The following is a 21,589-nucleotide window of genomic DNA, read 5'->3' on the forward strand; positions in this document are numbered from 1 at the left end:
CTGTGTCCATTCACTGTGTGTTCTTCTGTGTCCGCTTGTGTTCTTGTCAGTTGCACTGGGAATCTGTGTCTCTTTTTGTTGCGTCAGCTCTCTGTGTGTGCGGCACCACTCCTGGGTAGGCTGCGCTTTCTTCACATGGGGCGGCTTTCCTTGAGGGGCGCACTCCTTGCGCATGGGGCTCCCCTGATGCGGGGGACACCCCTGCGTGGCAGGACACTCCTTGTGCGCATCAGCACTGCGCATGGGCCAGCTCCACCACACGGGTCAAAGAGGCCTGGGTTTGAACCCTGGACCTCCCATGTGGTAGGCGGACGCTCTATCCATCGAACCAAATCCACTTCCCAAATGCCATTCTTATTCTTATATCAAAATGGTTTCTCAGACATTTTTGTTCACCTTCTTGTTCAACAAATGTATAGAGGGTATTTAATCAATGCCAGTCACTGAGAGTTGTGCTTGCATGGGGTTTATGTCCTGGCAGAGAGATTGACCTTTACCAAATCAATAATTAAAAGAATTACAGATGGTGACAAGTTCTTGGAGACCAAAATAAAAACAGAAAACAAAGCAGGATGAGGATGACGAGGAGTGGTGGAGAGGGAGGGACTCCACTTAGACAAAGCAGCTGGAGAAGCCCCTCTGAGGGGCAAATTCCTACAGGAGGATGGAGGAACGCAAAGGCACTAAGCATTCAAGAACTAAGAGCCAACAGCATTATTTTAGATAATTGTTACAACCCCCAAATAACTATCAGTGAGCACTTTACCATTTGCTAGACGCTGTCCCAGCCGCTTTATTGGGATGATCTCCTTTAATCCTTTCAAACCCGATGAGGGGAGCAAATGTAATTCAAGTGTTTGAGCACCTGCGTCTCATGTACAAGCTTTCAGGTTGGATCCCCAGTACCTCCTAAAAACAAAACAAAAAACAAACAACTCTCACTGGGGAGCAGATGTAGCTCAGCGGTTGAGTGCTTTCCATGTGTGGGGTCCCAGATTCAATCCCTGCTATCTCCTGAAAAAAAACCCTCACAAACAAAAAACCCTATGAGGTAGGAATTACTCTTATCCCATTGTACAGATGATAGCTCAAAAGTGAAAAAGTACATCAGATGTCTAAAACATTGTGATGTATGCAAACTATGCTCTTAGCAAGGGTTATGCTGAAAAGGCCGTTGCAATAAGCACCTAGTTTGAGTAATTGCTACTCAGATTCCCCTCTGAGGGTTGGGGACTCTGTGTCTAAGCATTCACATACTATGAACAACTAGAGTTTTCTGGTTCTGCTGATCTTATTTTCTGTATTAGGAATGTCTTCACCTGCAAAGAACAGAATTGTGACTTGAGTGGCACAAACAGAGACTCACTTAAAAATCTGGCAGGATCCAATGGGCTCAGTGGTTGAGTGCCAACTTTCCACACATGAGGTCCTGGGTTCAAACTCTGACACAGGTTCCTCAAAAAATAAAAATAACCCCAAAAATCTGGAGGTAGGTGGTTCCTAGTATTATTTCAGCAGCTCATCAACAGCAGGGCAGATGTCTGCACATTCTCCTGCCTTTGTCTCCTGGTGGTAGGATATTATCATGTTTTTGCCCAAGGCAGAAAGGAGGAAAAGGGGATAGCCAAGTCTCTCTATCAGGAATGCAAAGGCTTTCCTAGGCACCCTTCATTTACTGCCCACCATGGAAAACACACAAAGATACCTAAATAGATTGCCAGATAGTTAGGTGGGTAGATAGATGAGAAAGAATGAAATGACATGGAGAGAGAGACGATATATATAGACGAGAGAGAGAGAGAGAGACAGAGATGGAAAACTGATTATTCGGTAACACTCTTACACATACACACCTTACCCACAAGTCATTTCCTATCGCATGGACCTTGATGGAACATCTAGAAAAACATACCCAGTGCTTATAATTTTTAAGGATTGGAGGAGATGCCAGGTAAACAAACATTCAAATCATAAGAAACTAATTTGCACAATTCTATGTAAAATTTTTGAAATAGATAATTGTTCAGAAAAATACCACTTACCAAAATTGACCCCAGGTGAGACAAAAAGTCTAAGCAAATTGGTTACCATAGAAAAAAATAGTGTCGTTAAAAACTCCACAACAAAAAGGCTCCAGGAGCCCACTGAAAGAGCAAATAGAAAGTTTCTTGAGTGCTGGTAAGTTTCTGTTCCTTGATTTAGATGCTGATGAAACAAGTATATTCCATTTTAAAAAATTCAATGAGCTATGCATTCATGATTTGTTCACTTTCCATTATGTATATTATACTTAAAAACTTGGAGAAAAATGAAAAGAGGAAAAGGAAAAAGGCACCAGGCTCAGGTGGTTTCACAGGGGAATTCTATGAAACTTTTAAAGGTCAAATAATTCAGTGTTACTTAAATTATTTCAGAGCATAATGAAAGAAGGAAAACTTCAAAATTATTCTTATGAGGCAAATATAAGACTGATGCCAAAATCTGTCAAGTATTGTACCAAAAAAGGAAATTATGGACTATTACATGCATATATATATATCAATGCAAAAAACTTAAAATATAAACAAATACAATCCAATATTACATTAAAAAATAATACATCTTGTCCACGTGAGATTTATTCTAGGAATTCAAGATCGGTTTAATTTTAGGAAATATAATGTAATGCATTATATTAATAGAGCTAAGGAGAAAAGTAATAATGTGATCATTTCCATAAATGCAAAAAGAGCATTTTCCAAAATGTAATACCCATTCATATTTCAGAAAACCGCAAAATAATTAGTGTTTCTTTCTTAACATAATGACTATATATGCTATAAATAGCATATATTTTAAATGCAATCTAAATAATATATATACTATATATAGGACAGTGTGTTGGATGTATACCAAAACGCCAACACTTTACTTAGTGAGGAACCTCTAAAAGTTTTTCCACTAAAGTCAGTGTGGAGTTTGGTATTGTTTATGAATTCTAAAAAATAGATATTGGGTTGTGTTTGTAAACTGGTCTGTTCCTCTGGACGTATTTTTGTTTTAGATCAGAGGTTTCACTTTTACTTTATTAAATTAAAATTAGGGCTTTTATTTGACCGCATCTTTACGGCAACTCAGTTTGAGTCCCTGCCTGCAGCTAGCCTACAGCTGTGGGCTACATAAATGGATGCTCAAAGACAGGGAAGTAAATACACAGAGAAGGAGAACACAGAGTTTAGTTTTGGACACTGGAGCCTCAGGGAGAGAGCTGAGCCATTTGTCTAATAATTTGCAGCTGAAGAGACCAGAGCCCTAAGCAGCTGAGAAGGCCTGGAAAGAAACGAGCTCTGGGAAGAGAGATGAGTCTTATACCAACCCAAAGCTGAGATTGGAAGAAGCTGGGACCACAGAGCCGTAGGCGAAAGAGGAAGGCTGAACCCTCGTAGAGACCAGCAGCCATCTTGCTCCAACATGTGGCAACAGACTTGGGTGAGGGAAGTAACTTACTCTCTATGGCCTTGTGACTGTAAGCTTCTACCCCAAATAAATACCCTTTATAAAAGCCAACAGATTTCTGGTCCTTTGCATCAGCACCCCTTTGGCTGACTAATACAGTCAGGAACAAGAAAAACAGTGATGCCTCATACCCCTTTACTACTTACCATTATATTAGACATATAGGCCAATTTAATTAGACAAAAGAAAACAATTAGAGGTCTGAGAGTTGGAAAGGAAGAAGTAAAACTGTATCATTTATTGTAGGTGACATATCATTAAAAAATCCCAAAATCCACAGAAAAAAATAATTACTGAAACAGAAGAGAATTTAGTAAAGAGTGGGATTATAAAATCAGCATGCAAAAATCAATAGCATGTGAAAGGTAAAATAAAGTTCTTAAAAGAAAACATAAGCCTGTACCCTCTGGATAGGCCCAGACATTATAATTGGTTGATATGTCTCTTAAACCTTGTTTCATCTGTAGGTTTTCTCCCTCTTCATGCCCACCCCCCCCCCCCTCCCCTTATAGTTCAGCTGTTGAAGAAACTGGGTCATTTGTCCTGTAGATTTTTTCATATTCTGGATTTTGCTAATTGCATCCCCACAGAATAGACCTATATGGAATTCTGATTTGACAAAACCAACCATAAAAAAGAAATCCAGGAAAGTATAGGGGAAATTTGAACAGGGAGTAGATATTTGTTAATATTTAAAAATTAGGGTTGGGAAGCAAGTGTAGCTCAGTGGTTGAGCACCTGCTTCACATGTATGAGGTCCCAGGTTCAAAATTAGGGTTACTATTTTGAGGTATCATAAGGATATACGGTTTTCTAAAAGAGGTTTTATTTTGGTGAAACAATTGTGAATGAAATAACATGATGTCCCAAAATAATTCTGTGGGACAGTTGGAGGTTGAAGCAATGGTGTGCTGGTTTAACAGCTGGCTCTCCAGACAGGAGAAAAATAAAGCCTTGATTTGTAGCATTTGCTAATTTCTCATTTGTAAATACTCCCATTATGGCTTATTTCAAGCACCAATTAGGATGGAGTTGGAAAGAGATGAGCATAATCAGCTCTTGACAAACAGTGAAGGCTGGCTCCAGCACACCCCTGACATGGTGGCAGAGGCAAAACAAGGTTGGCTGTGGCCCCTACCTCACACCATATACAAAAATCAACTCAGAATGGACCAACGACCTAAGTGTGAGAGCTGAAACCATAAAACTCTTAGAAGGAAACACAGGGCAAAAGCCTCAGGACCTTGATTTGGCGATGGATTCTTAAATGTAACACCAAAAGCATGAGCAACAAAAGAAAAAAGAGATAAATTGGACTTCATAGAAATTAAAAACTTTTGTACACAGAATATTTTCAAAGAATGTGAAGAAACAACCCACAGAATAGAAGAAAGTATTTGGAAATTATATATCTGATAAGGGTTTCATATCCAGAATATATAAAGAACATCTACAGCCCAACAATAAAAAGACAAGCAATCCAATTGAAAAAAATAGACAAAGTGCTTGAATAGACAGTTCTCTAAAGGCCAAAAAGCCAACCGATTCCCAGAGGAAGCAAGGCTTCCAGCCTCTGAAACCAAGAGCCAATAAATTCTTGTGGTTAAGCCAGTCCATTGTATGATATTTGTTTTAGCAGCCAGAAAATTAAAACACCATAGAGTGGAATACTAATCAGCCTCAGAAGAAGTGATATTCTGATACTTGCCACCATGTGGATGAACCTTGAAACATGCTGAGTGAAAGAAGCCAGACAGATGTTGGCTGGCAGATATTGTATGATCTTGCTTATGTGAAATAACTAGAATAAGCAAATTCAGAGTCAGAAAGTAGATTAGAGGTTACCAGAGGCTGGGGGGAGGAAGAGTGGGAAGTTACTGCTTAAGGGGTAAACAGTTTCTGTTTGGGGAATGAAAAGGTTTTGGTAATAGATAGTGTTGATGGTAGCACAACATTGTAAATGTAATTAATGTCACTGAATCGTACACTTCAAAATGGTTAAAATGGCAAATTTTATGTTGGATATGTTACCACAATTAAAAAAAAAAAGATTGGGTTGATAGTTGTTAAAATTGGGTAATTGGTTCAAGGGGGTTGCATTATACTATTCTCTCTCTAATTTTATATAGACCTAATATTTTAATCGAAATTTTAAAAATAGGAAAAAAAGAAAAACCCCAAACTTTAAGATTAAATAAAAAAATTTTCTGATGCCATTGCAACCTTATGAAAGAAAATTTTATGTAATCATGTCAATAGCCCATGGAAGACTAGACAAACTAAAATAATGATAACAGCGTAAATATGTATTGAATTCCTACTATCTACTTGGCCCTGGTTTCAGGGCTTTTCAGGGAATAACTCAAGGGGCTGCTATTATTCTTGATTGACAGGTGAGGAAACTGAGGCATTGAAAGTTGACTTTCTGCATTGGACCTACTGGGGTTAGTAAGCGGTAGAGGTGGGATTCAGTGCAGGCAGTTGGGCTCTAGAGTCTGCAATTTTAAACTCCACAGTTTAATGCCTGACCCATTCATTCAAAACCCTTCATTGAGAAACTCTTCATTCAAAGAAATGTCTAAAATTGTGAGATTGAAAAATACACACAGTGATGTTGCTGAATGCTAGCTAATACCCAGTTTAGGAGATCCATTTCCTAACCACAACTTCTTGGAGTGCCTCCTTTGGGCCAGTGGCGAACAGAAGCATGGCAGCCAGGAGTTGGCTCTGCCCTAGAGAAGGGTCCCCTCTCCTGGGAGGCACATCACGTTTCCAAAACAGAATTTTGCTTATAGGGGACTTGGTGGGCAGGGCAAGAAATGATGGTTCAAAACTTCTGGGTTAGCCCTTTATCACCATGGTATTCTAGTAGTCTCTGGGCACACACCTGTTAAGGGTAATCTTCCTTATCTTTAAACACATAAATATTTTAGCCCTTTGTTAAAGCACAGACTACTTAATTCATTTGACCAGTATTGAGCATTCACTATCTACCAAGCGCTGTGCTATGACACAGCCAACAGGACAGATAACACACTCTCCCCCGAAAGGGATAACTCAGAAAAAATAAATAATCAAGACAATTCCAATGGCCACCAAGTCTCCATAAAACCATGTGATGGGGGGTGGTGGACTGAGAGGGAGGCCCAGCTTGAGCCATGGAGCACCACCTTGGGGGTACCCTGGAGGCAGGCCAAGTCATTCCATCACACATTTGGAGACATAAATGTGTTTCTGGAATTAAGGATTCTCCTGCCTCATTTCTTGGAGAAGTGGGCCTGTACCTTGCTTCCCTTTCCCAAGTGGGGTTCCACAGAAATACAAAGTAAGAGCTGAGATTTTTGTTACATGCCATTTCCAGGGAGGGGCTAGGACCTGGGGCATGAGGGTAGGAGGAGAGTGAAAGTGGGCAGGACTTGGATACCAGAATCTGGAATGAAAGGAACTGGACATCTGCTCCTGGCTGTGTCCACAGAGCCCAGGACCTGGCATAAAATCAATACTCATGCAAAGCTGTGGAATGACCCAGTGGGACACACGGGGACTGAGAATTAGGAGGGATTTCAATCCCTCCTCCCCTGGAATAAATGAACTCCTCATCATGTGGCTCATGATGGGTAGATAGGTCTAGGGCCTCCCCGACCCCACCCGCCTCCACCATTTTATACATTTATACACCAACGCCCCTGTGACTTCAAGTTTGAGGATAATTGAGACTGGCAGCTAAAAATAAGGATCTGTGAACCAGAGAAAAAAATCAGTTTTTCTTTTCTTCTAAGAGGAGAAAAATAATTAAAGGAAGGAGAAAATACTATGACCCTGTTCCTCAAGGTCACAGTGCCTCAAAGGAAATGGAGATCCTCCATTTAACTGGGCCTCTGTGAGCAAGGACTTTGAGAAATGGAAAATGGTTTGCAGGACTGGAGTTACCAATCAGCCCCTGGGGTAAAGGATAAGAACACTTTTTGTATTTTCTCATCATTCAATCCTCCATGTCTGGTACTTGCTTTAGTTTTATAGATGATTAGTAAACTGAGGGTCCTTGGAAAGTGTAGTAATTTCCAGTGATGGCATTCTAAGTTAGGTTCTTCAGGGTTTCATAATTTGATAGTGCACAACAAACATCTGAAGAACCTTTAAAAATCACACTGCATGTGGTAAGTATATAGTGACTCAATAGTTCCACCTCTGTTTTGTCTTTCCGTCCCAATTATCAAGTAACTTTGGTGACAGTGTACAGAATGACAAATTATTTCTGATGGCTCTCAAAGTCAAATACCTTGGGCTCCCAGAGTTTGAGGAACTTTTTGATCTAATCTCCTTTGGCAGACACAGGGCTAGAGTTTTCTTCTTCATTTCAAGCATAAAACATCATTAGTGCTAGATTGCTTATAATACTGCAGATCCAAGAAATAGAGGCTGCTAAAGAAAAATAGGAAAGAAGAAACTGAACACTTGGTACATAAACTTTTAAGGAAAAATTCAAATTTTCTTGCCTTCTTGAAGGGAATTATTGTCATTGGAATGACTAGAATAATCCTTATTAGTCTCCAGGAACAAGAATTGAATGCAGAAATGCCTGAATTCCACAAAAGAGAAGAGGCCTTTCCTTAATTAATCATTAGAAATCTAAAAATCAGCAGGTAATACAGATTAAATTAAAAGTGACAGTACATGATAACAAAGACATAAACTTTTACCCTTAAAATTATAGCTCATTGTACAACCAACTGAGAAATCACCCCATATGGAATTCTATAATTGATACCCTCCCAAACTATAAACATTTCCACTATCTTCATATAGAGGGTCAAATATTCTTATAATTGTTTCAGCAGTAAATTGAAGTTGAAATAGCAGCTTATCATTCATCTGAAGGCTTTTACGTTTATTAAGAAGTAGAGAAACTATAGGAGTCCTGGTGTGGGGTGGTGACAGTGGGAGTTCATTGGGCTACAGCGCAGGCCCCACACACAATTCGCTTCCTAAAGATAGCTTGTGTGCTGGAGAAAACTCTCATAGCATTGTGCTTCTTTCTATATAAAAGATGAAAGGATTTTTAAGTTTGGACATAGACTTAACTCACCTACACATCTGCTCAGGCTGAGGGCTTTTCTGGGTATAATTCAAGTGCATCTTCTGAAACCCCAATCTTCATTGTGAGCCTGTAAATTCATCTGAGTTTTGAGAGTCAGCTTCTATCACTGTTCTCAAAATAAGTGATTCTGACAAATTTACTCTTTTATTTCACATGGATTCATCAAAGCTAGTTCAACAACTTGGGAAAGATTGTTGTCATGTTTACTTGCTTCTTACTCATTTGGTTCTTCTAGAAAGACGTTGATGCTTTGAGTCTCCTTACTCTGATGCTTGACATGCTTCTTTACAAAGCAAGAGATGAATTAAACATAGGCATACCTCATTTTACAGCACTTCGCTTTAGTTTAGTGCACTTTGCAGATATCATTTTTTTTTACAAATTGAAGGATTGTGGCAACCCTGTTTCGAGCAAGTCTCTTGGTGCCATTTTTCCAACAGCAGGTGCTCACTTCCAGTCTCTGTGTCACAATTTGGTAATTTTCTCAACATTTCAAAAATTTCCATTATTATTCACCTGTTATGATGACCTTTGATCAGTGACCTTTGATGTCACTACTGTAATTGTTAGGTGGCACCACGAGCCATGCCCATGTAGGACAAGGAACTTACTCAATGCGTGCTGTGTGTGTTCTGACTGCTCCACTGACCAACCACTCTCCCAACAGTCTCCCTCTCCTCAGGTCTCCCTCTTCCCTGAGATACAACAATATTGAAATTGGGCCAACTAATAACCCTACGATGGCCTCTAAGTGTTCAAGTGAAAGGAAGAAGTGGTCACACATCTCTCACTTTAAATCAAAAGCTAAAAATGACTAAGTTTAGTGAGGAAGGTGTGTGGAAAGCTGTGAAATGCCAAAAGCTAGGCCTTTTGTGTCAAACAGCCTAGTCGTGAATATAAACATTTCTTGAAGGAAATTGAAAATGAAAGAGCCTCACTGCTGATAGGGAGAGTTTTAGTGGTCTGGAAAGATGATCAATCCCCTGAAACAATCCCATAAGCCAATGCCTAATCCAGAGCAAGGTCCTAACTCTCTTCAATTCTCTGAAGGCTGATAGAGGTGAGGAAGCTTCAGAAGAAGTTTGAAGCTAACAGAAGTTGGTTCATAAGGTTTAATGAAAGAAGCTGTCTCCATAACATAGAAGTACAAGGTGAAGCAGCAAGTGCTGATGTAGAAGCTGAAGCAAGTTACCCAGAAGATCTAGGCAAGGCAGCTGATGAAGGTGGCTATGCTAAACAACAGATTTTCAATGTAGATGATACAGCCTTCTATTGGAAGAAGATGTCATCCAGGACTTCATAGCTAGAGAGAAGTCCTTGCCCAGCTTCAGAGGTTCAAAGTACAGGCTAACTCTGTTGTTAGGGCCCAATGCAGCCTGTTACTTTAAGGTAGAGCCAATGCTCTTGTACCATTCTGAAAATCTAGGGCTCAATCTACTCTGCCTGTGCTCTAAAAATGGAAAAACAAAGCCTGGGTGACAGCACATCTGTTACAACATGGCTTACTGAATATTTTAAATCCACTGTTTAGACCTTCTGCTCAGAGGAAAAAGAGATTACTTTTAAAATATGACTGCTCATTGGCAATGCACGTGACCACCTAAAAGCTCTGATGGAGATGTACAATGAGATGAATGTTGTTTTCATGCCTGCTAGCACAACATCCATTCTGCAGCCCATGGATCAAGGGGTTATTTTGACTTTCAAGTCTTATTAAGAAATACATTTTGTAAAACTATATAGTTGGCAGAGACAGTGATTCCTCTGATGGATCTGGGCAAAGTAGATTGAAGACTTTCTGGAAAGGATTCACCATTTTAGATGCCATTACATTTTAAAATTCCAAATGTCCCTCTTCTCCCACTTACAGTTGCTGGAACAAGGGAAGTACATGAGGCTGAAATGAGGGCATCTACTGGCAGGTCACAAAGCAGTGAGGCAGTACAATCAGGTTTTTCCTTCAGCTGTGTGAGGAAAGAATGAGAGTGGTAGCTGCCATATAATGATGGGGGCTGCAGAGGAATCACCTCTCTGGACCAAGAGAGGGAGCTTGGGACCTCCACTGAAATGAAATTGTATGGGAGCAGAAACCAGAGCTCATGTGGGAAGCCAGATGGCCAAGACAGGAGCATGGTACCAATAAGCAGGTTGTGCAGGAGAGCAGCCTCCAGGAAAGAGGCACAGGCAGAAGCTTCTATGGTTTGTGCTGGCTTCCCACTTCATGTCCCTGGGACAGGTGCTTTATTTCCATCCCTAGAGTCCCCAGGGTCACCGCTCCCACTCCCCCACCACATTTTGCTCCAGCTACTTTGCATGGGTCTCCATGTCTTCTAATCTTATTGCGATAACAAATAAATAAAATTCGTATGTGTGCAATTCAGTAGTAGTAACTACAATTGCAATCCTGTGCTACCAGCACCATCATCCGTAACTAAATCTTTCCCAGAAACTGCATCCATCAAACAATAGCTCCCATTCTCTCCTCCTTCTGGCCCCTGGTAACCTCTGATCTGCTTTCTGTCTCTATGAATTTGCTTATTCTGTATGTGAATAAGTGAACCCGTACAGTATTTTTTCTTTTGTACCTGGTTTCTTTCACTTAGCATAATGTTTTCAAGGTTCACCCATGTAGTAGCATGTATCAGAACTTCATTCCTTTTTATGGCCATATAATATTCCCTTATATAAATAAACTGCATTTTGTTTAGCCATTCATCTATTAAAGGACACTTGGGATGTCTCCACCTTTTGACTATTGTGAATATTGGTGTACAAGTATCTGTTTGAGTCCTGGCTTTCAATTCTTTGGTGTGAGGAAGGGGATCCCTATTTTTTTGCAATAAATAAAGCCAGTCTAATAATCATGCAAGGTACTGAATAAATACACATACACACTTGAAAGTGGTTAAAATGGGAACTTTCTTTTTATTTCTACCCCCCCCCCCATTGTTTGCACTCACTGTCTGCTCTTTGTGTCTGTTCGTTGTGTGCTCATCTCTTTTTTTAAATGAGGTACCAGGAACTGAAGCTGGGACCTCCTATGCAGGAGGGAGGTACCGATTAGATTGAGCCATCTCTGCTTCCCACTTGTTGTGTCCCTCATGTTTCCTCACTGTGTCTCTTCTTCATCTACTTACATCATCTGTTACATTAGCTCGCCACGTCAGTTCACTGTTTTGCTTGTCTTCTTTAGGAGGAACCAGAAACTGAACCCAGGACCTCCCATGTGGTAGACGGGTGCCCAACTGCTTGAGCCACGTCTGCTTCCTGGAAATTTTATGTTGTATAAATGTTGCCACAATAAAACCCAATTTAATGATTTAAAAATTGGCTTAAGTGGCAAATTTCACATTATATATATGTTACTACAATTTAAAAAAAAATCCTGAAAGAATAAAAGACTGAAGAAGAAGTAAAGGAACAGCAAAGTAGTGCATCCACTGGTGTGCTCCCATTTGTATAAAAAGATTTTGTGTGTATGTGTGTGTACGTATACTATGTGTGTGAATATATATTTGAATATGCTCAAAACCCCTAGCATGATTCATAGTAAACTCCTATTATTGGACGCCTCTAGGGAGGAGAAGAAAGGGAATTCCTTGCCTTCTTACTAGATCTCAGGGAAAGAGAGATGAGTTGATAAAGGTCCTCGATTCACAGCCACTCCCGTCACTGACCCGGCGGGGCTGCCTCTTGTGTTGTCTATTCACTTACTCCCCTCTAGTTAGTTTCCTTTCCCCCATGGGCAGCTCCAATATATTTGAGGTGTATCCTATTTGTGTTCTTGAAAAGTATGTAAGTTGGGGCACATTATATTTTTTAAATGTTTGTTTTGAATTTTATTGTGGTAAAATACATAAATTTTGTCATTTTAATCATTTTAAAGTGTACAATTCAGTGGTGTTAATTACATTCATAAGATTGTACAACCCTCACTACTATTTCCAAAACTTTTCATCACCCCAAATGGAAACTCTGTCCCCATTAAGCAGTAACTCTTCATTCCCCCCTCTCCCAGCCCCTGGTAACTGCTAATCTACTTTCTGTCTCTTTCACTGTTTCCCCCAGAAAACAATGTATTATTTTTATCAGCTACATCTTGTCTCTCAGCTCTTTGGAAAAAAATGTCAAAGGACGATAGGCCCAGCTTGAATTGGGAGCCATTCCTGGGCCAGTCAGAGGTGACTAGGAAGGGAGCCTATAAAATGAAAGCTTCTATTCAAACCACAATGTTGGAACAGAAGTAAAAACATCCAGAAGTTCTTCTGAGCAAAGTAATAGATGATCCCTGGGCAAACATTTGACGGGAAAAATAAGGTCACCTACCTGTTAGCAGTCTTCTGATTGCAAATGACACCCAACTGGAACTAATTCATTTACACTTTTTTTCAGTGTGGTAACAAATATAGAGCACAAAATTTACCATTTTAACCATTCTTTTTTTTTTTTTTTTTAAGACTTACTTATTTTATTTAATTCCCCCCCTCCCCCGGTTGTCTCTGTGTCTGTTTGCTGGGTCTTGTTTCTTTGTCCGCTTCTGTTGTTGTCAGCGGCACGGGAAGTGTGGGCGGCGCCATTCCTGGGCAGGCTGCACTTTCTTTCGTGCTGGGCAGTTCTCCTTACGGGCACACTCCTTGTGCGTGGGGCTCCCCTATGTGGGGGACACCCCTGCATGGCAGGGCACTCCTTGCGCGCATCAGCGCTGCGCATGGGCCAGCTCCACACGGGTCAAGGAGGCCCGGGGTTTGAACCGCGGACCTCCCATGTGGTAGACGGACACCCTAACCACTGGGCCAAGTCCGTTTCCCCCATTTTAACCATTCTTAAATGGCATTAATTTCATTTATAAAATTATGCCACCATCAACCATTTGGAAAACTTTTCATCACCCCAATCAGAAATTCTGTGTCCATTAGTCAATAACTTCATGCCCCCTACCCCAGCCCTGGGGACCCTCTAATTTGCTTTCTGAATTTATGAATAGCACATATTTCCTATAAGTGGAGTCATGCAATATTTGTCCTTTTGTGTCTGGCTTATTTCATTTAGCATGTTTTCAAGGTTCATCCATACTGTAGCAGGTAGCAGAACTTCATTTCTTTTTATGGCTGAATGGTATTCCATTTTATGGAATCTACTCCTCTGTCAGTGGACACTTGGATTGCTTCTACCTTTAGCTGTTGTGAATAACGCAGCTTTGAACACTGGTGTATGACCTCGAGCCCTCATTTTCAATTCTTTTGGATATAGACCTAGGAGTGGACTTGCTGGGTCACATGGCAATTCTATGTCTAACTTTCTGTTTGCTACAGCTGCTGTACCAGTTTACATTCCCCCCAGCAGAGCCCAAGGCTTCCAATTTCTCTGCATCCTCACCAACACTTGTTATTTATTTTTTAAATAGTAGCCATGCTACTGGGTGTGAAGTGATATCTTATACTGGTGATTTGCCTTTCCGTAAACACTAACGACGTTGATCGTGTTTTCATATGCTTATTGGCTATTTGTGTGTGGTCTTTGGAGAAATGTCTGTTTAAGTCTTTGACCAATTTTTAAATTGGGTTATTATCTTTTTGTTCTTGACTTGTAGGAATTCTTTATAAATTCTGCATATGAGACCTTTGTCATATATGATTTCCAAATATTTTCTCTCATTCTGTAGGCATTTTCACTTCCTTGATGTTGTCCTTTGATGCACAAAAGTTTCTGTTTTGATGAAGTCCAATTTATCATTTTTTATTTTGCTGCTCATGCTTTTGTAGTCACATCTAAGAATCCATTGCCATACATAAGGTTCTGAAGATTTTCCCACCTGCTGTCTTCTATGAGTTTTATGGTTGATTCATTTTGGTTAATTTTTGTATGTGGTGTGAAATAGGGGTCCAATTTCATTCTTTTGCATGTGGATATCCAAATTTCCCAGCACCAATTGTTGAAGAGACTATTCTTTTTCTGTTGAGTGGATTTCTCATCCTTGTTAAAAATCAATTTGCCATAGATGTAAGGATTTATTTCTGGACTCTCAGTTCTATTTCATTCTTCTATAGATCTGTCATTAAACCAATATAAGGATAGACCTATAATTTTTATTTCTGTAGCTTTGTATTAGTTTTTAATTTGAGAGGTGTGAGTTCTTTAGCTTGTTATTCTTTTTCAAAATTGTTTTGGCTATTTGGGGCCACTTGCATTTCCACATGAATTTGAAGATTGACTTTTCCATTTCTGGGGGAAAAAAACTAGTGGAATTTTAAAAAAAATTTTTTTTATCAGGATTGCAATGAATCTGTCTAGCTCACTTTGGGAAGTACTGGCATCTTAACATTAGAAAGTCTTCCAATCCATGAACAAGGGATGTCTTTCCACTTATTTAGCTCTTCTTTAATTTCTTTCAGTGAGGGGTTTCAGTTTTCAATGTACAAGTCTTTTATCTCCTTTGTGAAATTTATTCCTAAATATTTTTGTTATTTCTGATGCTATTGTAAATGAAATTTTCTTGATTCCTATCTCAGATAGTTTATTTCTGGCGTATAGAAACACAACTGATTTTTTTTTCTCTATTTTTTAAAAAATGTTACATTAAAAAAAATAAGAGATCCCCATATACCCCCCACCCCCCTCACCCCACTCCTCTCACATCAACAACCTCTTTCATCATCATGGCAAATTCATTGCATTTGGTGAATACGTTTTGGAGCACTGCTGCACCACATGGATAATGGTTTACATTGTAGTTTGAGAGGTGAAGAAGGTCAACCACCACACCAGGGAACTGAGAGTGCCTATGACTGCAAGCAGGAGAATCCCATCCATCAACCATGTGGGATCTAAGCCCCCTCTCGATATAGAGGGGGAGTGGACATCACCATCCCAGGGTCCACAGGATGGAGGAATAGCGTATGGATTAGAGGGGACTTACTGCTAGTCTACTATGGAACTATTCTGATTAGTAATGGAAGAAATTGTACCAATGATGTGGAGAAAGTGGCCACAGTATCTGCTGAGTGTAGAGAGAGGGAAGAAGAGATATGATATGGGGGCATTTTTACAACTGATTTTTTTCATATTCATCTTTACCCCACAACTTTACTGAATTCATTTATTAGCTTTAATATTTTTCTTGTGGATTTTTTTGGGATTTTCTATATATATGATCATGTCATCTGCAAATAGATACTGTTTTACTTCCTTTCCAATTTTATTTCTTTTTCTTTCCTAATTCCTCTGGCTAGAACTTCAGCTGAATAGCAGTGGTGACAGTGGGCATCCTTGTCTTGTTCCTGACTTTAGGGGGAAAGCTTACAGTCTTTCACCCCTGGATACGACATTAGGTGTGGGTTTTTCATAAACACCCCTTATCATGTTAAGGAAGTTCCTCTCTATTTCTAATTTTCTGAAATGTTTCTTTTGTGTTTTGTATTTTTTTCAAGAAAGGTTCCAGAGTTTTTCAAATGCCTTTTCTGTGTCAGTTGAGATGAGAAGGTGGTTTGTTTCCTTTGTTTTATTAATGTTGTGTATTGCATTGATTGATTTTCTTATGTTGAACCACCCTTGCTTCCCTAGGATAAATCCCATTTAATTGAAATATATAATACATTTTTTTTGTTCATTTTCTGCTTCTTGTATTTTGTTTTTAATTTGATTTTTATACTACTTTTAACATTCCATTGGATTTGGATTTTATTGAGGATTTTTTTGCATTTATAAGGCATATTGGTCTGTAATTTTCTTTTTCTGTGAGTGGTGTCTTTGTCTGGCTTTATCAGATTAATCTCGGGCTCATTGAATGAGTTAGAAAGTGTTCCCTTCTCTCTGATTCTTTTGGAAGAAGTTTTAGGATTGGTGCTAATTCTTTGAATGCTTTGTAGAATTCACCCCATGAGGCCATCTAGACCTGGGCTTCTTTTTTTTTTTAACTTTGAAATAATTTCAAACTTACAGGACATTTGTAAAAATAATACAAACCCCATACAGAGAACTCCAACATACCCCCACCTCCCCAGATATCCAGATCCATGAATTTTATCATTTTGCCACATTTGTCATTTCCCTCCCTCCCTCCCTTCACCATCTGTCATCTACCTATTTCTGAACATTTTGAGAGGAGGTTGCGCACATCATACACCTTGAACGCATAGTATTTCTATGTACATTTCCTATGAACAAGGATATTCTCTTATTTAATCACCTTAACTGCAGTTACCAAGTTTCAAGAAATTTAATATTGAAATAAAGCTTACAGTATATGTTTCAATTTTTTCCTATGTTCCAATAATGTCCTTCTGAGCCTTTTCTCCTTCACCCAGTTTCATGTATTCTTTTAATTGTCATTATCCATATGGGAAACGGACTTTGGCCCAGTGGTTAATTGTCATTATCTCTTTAGTTCATTCTTCTTCCTTTTTTTTTAAATTGTGGAAACATAAATACAATGTAAATCTCCCCTTCCCAAGCATACCGTTCAGTGGTATTAATCATATTCCCAGCACTGCAGGACTCTCACCACCTTTCATTTTTAGAACTTCTCTTCGCTGCAAACAGAAACCCTACACTCATTTTGTCCCTGATAACCTGTCATCTATTTTCATCTCCATGAGATTGCATATTTTCTGATATTTCCCTTGCAGTTACCACGGGGCTTAAATTTAATATCCTAAATTGATAGCAATCTCCCTTACTTTGATATCAACTTAATGGCAACAGCAAAAGTAATGTTCCTACATGTCTCTGCCCCCACCTCTATGAAGTTCTTGTCACATTAAGACATTATGACTCCAAAACCACTGATTTTTCATTACATGTTACACATGTGCCTTTTAGAACCTGTAGGAAGTAAAAAGAGGAGTTACAAATAAAAAATAAAATAATACTAGTATTTGTATTAACCCCTGTCCTTATCTTTACTGGAGATCTTTATTTCTTCATGTGGCACAGTCATTTGTCTAGTGTCTTTTTCTTTCAACCTGCAGGATTCCCTTTAGCATCTCTCATAGGGCTAGACCAGTGGTGATGAATTCCCTCAACTTTTGTTTACCTGAGAATATCTTAATCCCTCCCTCATTCTTGAAAGACAGTTCTGCCAAATATAGAATTGCTGGTTGGCAAAATTTGCTCTCAGCACTTAAAGTATGTCACCCCACTGTCTTCTTGCCTCCATGATTTCTGATGAGAAATCGGCACTTAATTTTATCGAGGCTCCCTTGTATGTAATGCAGTGTTTCTCTCTTGCAGCTTTTTCCATATATATTGGCATTCGAGAGTTTGATTATCACATGGCACAATGTAGGTCTATTTGGATTTATCCTGACTGGAGTTCTTTAAGCAGCTTGGATGTGTATATTTATATATTCCATTAAATTTAGGACTTTTTCAGCCATTGTTTTTTTGGATATTCTCTCTGCTCCTTTTTCACTCTCTTTTCCTTCTGGGAACTCCAGAGTGTGTATTTTGGTAAACTTGATCGTATCCCACAGGTTCCTCAGACTCTGTTCACTTTTCTTCATTCTTTCTTCTTTCTGCTCCTCAGCCTGGATGATTACAGTTGTCTTATCATCAAGTTCACTGATTCTTTCTTCTGCCTGCTCAAATCTGCTCTTGAACTCCTCTAGGGGATTTTAAATGTCTGTTACTGTGATCTTCCACTCTGTTTGGCTTCTTTTCATAATTTCCATCTATTGATATATTTTGGGTTCATCTATCATTTTCTTGATTTTTAGATTTTTGTCCATGTTTTCCTTTAGCTGTTTGAGCATATTAGGACTATTTTGTAAAAGGCTTTGTCTGGAATGTCCCAGGTCTAAGCATCCTCATCAATGTTTTCTGATGCTTTGTCTCCTTTCCTGGGCCTTCGCTTCCTGTTACTTTGTATTTTTTGTAATCTTTTTGTTGAAACCTAACATCTATCTAGCTAGGTAGCTAGCTGGTTAGCTAGCTATTTATTTGGAGGTATCGGGGTTTGAACCCAGGGCTTTGTGTGTGGGAAGTAGGCACTCAGCCACTTGAGCTACATCTGCTCCCCTGAAACCTAACATGTTAATATTTAATGTATTATCACTGGAATTTATACTCTGAGGCATCTGTTTCCTTAAAATTTTATCCAGCTAATATTATGACAGTGTTAGGAGGTTTTTGATTACTGATTCAATCTCTTGTTTTGTTCTGTTGATACTTTCTATTTCTTCTTAAGTCAGTTTAGGTCATTTTTATATATCTAGGAATTTGTTTCATGTAAATTATCTAATCTGTTGGTGTACAACTGTTCATAGCATTCTTTTATAATACTTTTTATTTCTGTAATGTTCATAAGAATGCCCCAACTTTCACTTCTGATTGTAGTTATTTGTGTCTTCTTTGTCGATGTAGCTCCACCTTCTTCTAGGGCTTGTGGAGGCCTGTCCCTCCTTCCAAGGGCACATGGACCCTTGCTGAGTATCCACCAGCAGGTTTTGTGGGTGAGGGTGTGGACAGAGTATGGATGTGTGGGATAAATGTGAAATCCCTTGCTGGGTGGGACCCACCCAGGGAAACGAAGAAAGAGAAGATACTTACCCAGGAACCTCAATTTGCATTTTTACCTTGGACCCATATATGTTAGAGGAGGGAATAATTCAAAGCATTTGAGAGCCAAATTAAGGATTAGTGACATTATTCTGAGAACAATGGGAAGCCTGCAGAAGAACTTTTGGTAAGTTGAATTGATACGGGTTTTTATAAGGTCCCTCTGGCTATTGAATGGTGAATGAATCGGGGGCCAGGCTAGAAAGGAAGAATGGGAAATGATTAGGAGGATGCTGCAGTAGTTCAAATCCAAAATGATGGTATCTGTAATTGGCCATAAAATGTGAAAAAGTGAACAGAAAAAGTTAAGAGGCAAAATAAACATTGCAATGGACATGCAGGTTAGAGAGAAAGGGAGGGCTCAAGGGTCACTCTTAGGCTTTGAGCTCTTACGACTGGGACAGGGAAACAGAGAAGAGAACCAGCTTTGGTGGTGGGTCAGGATGAGAGCATGAACATGCTGAGTTCATTGCCTTTGAGGCATCCAAGTAGAAATGCCAAGCAGGCATTTGGATGACTAGGTTTGAGGCTCTGAGGACATGATGGTTTGGATGCACACTTGGAATTTTTTTTTTAAGATTATTTATTTGTTTGTTTGTTTATTTATTTCTCTCCCTCCGCCCCCTGGTTGTCTGCTCTCTGTGCCCATTCACTGTGTGTTCTTCTGTGCCCACTTGTATTCTTTGTCAGCAGCACTGGGAATCTGTGTCTCTTTTTGTTGCGTCCATCAGCTCTCCGTGTGTGTGGCACCGCTCCTGGGTAGGCTGCACTGTTTTCACGCTGGGCAGCTCTCCTTGTGGGGCACACTCCTTGTGCATGGGGCTCCCCTACATGGGGTCACCCCTGAGTGGCACGGCACTCCTTGCGCACAGCAGCACTGCGCATGGGCCAGCTCACCACACGGGCCAGGAGGCCCTGGGTTTGAACCCTGGACCTCCCATGTGGTAGGTGGAGCCAAATCTGCTTCCCCACACGTGGAATTGTGAGTGTACATTATCTTCTCTAAGACAAGTAGCAGTGGCCCAGTAGGACAGACATTCATTTCTCCTATATGTAGAAGTCTGAGAAGGTGCTGAAGGGCCCAGGCTGCCTCAACATGGCTATCATTCATTGTGTTACTCTTTTGCACACTGGCCAAATGGCTACCCCAATGGCAATGTTCCGGCAGCACCACCCAGAGGTTGCACACATGGCTTCCTTTCACTTCCTAAGGGCCAGAACTTAGACACATGTTACCCTAGATCATGAGTAGCTGGGAAATACAGACTTTCCCTTAGCCGCCAGTGGCCACCTAAAAACGGGGGCTCCTACAGTGGAAGGGGAGGGTGAAAATGGCAGTCAGTGACAGAGTCACCCGTGCATGGATGATAAATGACATGCAGGGCACGGGTCAGACCAGGTGACTGGGAAGAAAGGCAAAGCCAGGTGCTGAGGGCCTTTAACATTTAAGATTTAATGGAGGAGCACAATAAATACAAAGAAAAGCCATGAGGTATCTGTGCCTGGAAAGCCAAGGGCAGCCAATGTTTCAGGAGGAAGGCTGCAGTCACTTATGTCCAGTATAACCTATGTCAAGTAAGATGATATTGTCTACAAAATTGGGTGTACATAAAACAAGATTAGCATGTACTGATATTTATTGAATCTGGAAAGTGGACTGACATTAGTCAGTCAAAGGGGTGCTGATACACAAAAAAGAAATTTGTTGACTTTTATTTTGGGGTAAAAGCTTACAATTACAAGGCCCTAAAGAATACAACTCAAAGTTACTTCCTCACCCAAAGTCAATTGCCACGTGTTGAAGCAAGATGGCAGGTGACATCTACAAGGTTTTAGCCTTCCTCTTCCCTCTCAAGGCTCCGTGGGTCCAGCTTCTTCCAATCTCAGCTGTAGGCTGGCCTAGGGCTCGTCTCTCCTCCCAGGGCTCATTTCTTTCCAGGCTCAGCTGCTCTGTTCTCTTCACAAGGCCAGCTTTCAACTATCAGATGAATGGTTCATGTCCTTTCCCAAGGCCTCTGCCATGGCTAAGGAGCTGTCTCTCTTCCTCTGTGCATCTACTCCTGTGAGTGTCCATTTATATAGCCCTCCAAAGGGGCGGGACCCAACTCTGAGTCACCCTAATGACAGGGTTGAATCAAAGCCTAATCTTAATATAATTTAATCAAGGCATCTCAGCTGAATCTAAGACAATCAAAGGGTATCACACCCAGAGGAATAATTATTTTACAAAAAGAATCCCTTTTTGGGGTTCATAAATAATCTCAAACTGCCACAGGGTTCATTATATTATTGCCTCTACTTTTGAAGACATTTGAACATTTCCATATTAAAACATAAATCAAAACAAAACGTAACAATCTATTTAATTTATTACATGGAAATAATTTGTGATTTTAACAAGAGCAGTTTAAAATCAAAAGCCAGATTGGAAAGAAATGAGAA

The sequence above is a fragment of the Dasypus novemcinctus genome, chromosome 24 (genome assembly GCF_030445035.2).
Source record: "Dasypus novemcinctus isolate mDasNov1 chromosome 24, mDasNov1.1.hap2, whole genome shotgun sequence".
NCBI classification, from domain to species: domain Eukaryota; kingdom Metazoa; phylum Chordata; class Mammalia; order Cingulata; family Dasypodidae; genus Dasypus; species Dasypus novemcinctus.